A 1,141-nucleotide genomic window follows, 5' to 3' on the forward strand; every position below is an offset into this window, starting at 1 on the left:
TTACGATCTAACCCTCACGAGATTCGCTACATTTAGACACTTAAAATAACGTGAATTTTCCATCGATGAATATAATATATCTTCTTGGTTCTTTCGGTAAAGTCACGTAGAAGGGAAATAATAAAATAATAAAAATTAAACAATAAAATATACAATTCTCACGACGTTTCGGCCACAACGCAAGCAGCCGTCCTCAGGTGAAGAACAGGTCTGTCGGAAAGACAGCGTCTGAATGAACAGGTCTGTCGGAAAGACAGCGTCTGAATGAACAGGTCTGTCGGAAAGACAGCGTCTGAATGAGCAGGTCTGTCGGAAAGACAGCGTCTGAATGAACAGGTCTGTCGGAAAGACAGCGTCTGAATGAACAGGTCTGTCGGAAAGACAGCGTCTGAATGAAACAGGTCTGTCAGAAAGACAGCGTCTGAATGAACAGGTCTGTCAGAAAGACAGCGTCTGAATGAGCAGGTCTGTCGGAAAGACAGCGTCTGAATGAAACAGGTCTGTCGGAAAGACAGCGTCTGAATGAACAGGTCTGTCGGAAAGACAGCGTCTGAATGAACAGGTCTGTCGGAAAGACAGCGTCTGAATGAACAGGTCTGTCGGAAAGACAGCGTCTGAATGAACAGGTCTGTCGGAAAGACAGCGTCTGAATGAACAGGTCTGTCGGAAAGACAGCGTCTGAATGAACAGGTCTGTCGGAAAGACAGCGTCTGAATGAACAGGTCTGTCGGAAAGACAGCGTCTGAATGAACAGGTCTGTCGGAAAGACAGCGTCTGAATGAACAGGTTTGTCAGAAAGACAGCGTCTGAATGAACAGGTCTGTCGGAAAAACAGCGTCTGAATGAACAGGTCTGTCGGAAAGACAGCGTCTGAATGAACAGGTCTGTCGGAAAAACAGCGTCTGAATGAACAGGTCTGTCGGAAAAACAGCGTCTGAATGAGCAGGTCTGTCGGAAAGACAGCGTCTGAATGAACAGGTCTGTCGGAAAGACAGCGTCTGAATGAACAGGTCTGTCGGAAAGACAGCGTCTGAATGAACAGGTCTGTCGGAAAAACAGCGTCTGAATGAACAGGGCTGTCGGAAAGACAGCGTCTGAATGAGCACCACCAGGCTTGGCAGCGTATATACTTAAATATATA

General features: G+C 46.5%; 1 long non-coding RNA gene across 1 annotated transcript; it reads left to right on the top strand.

The window, feature by feature from the left end:
- Positions 1-258: 258 nt before the first annotated feature.
- LOC133362013 (uncharacterized) lies at positions 259-893 on the top strand. Its single transcript, XR_009757446.1, has 3 exons — positions 259-336; positions 499-786; positions 851-893. It is a non-coding gene; the product is annotated as an uncharacterized LOC133362013 (long non-coding RNA).
- The last annotated feature ends 248 nt before the right edge of the window (positions 894-1,141 follow it).

The sequence above is a fragment of the Lethenteron reissneri genome, unplaced genomic scaffold, assembly GCF_015708825.2.
Source record: "Lethenteron reissneri isolate LAM-NWPU_2019-01 unplaced genomic scaffold, ASM1570882v1 scaffold_133, whole genome shotgun sequence".
NCBI classification, from domain to species: Eukaryota; Metazoa; Chordata; class Hyperoartia; order Petromyzontiformes; family Petromyzontidae; genus Lethenteron; species Lethenteron reissneri.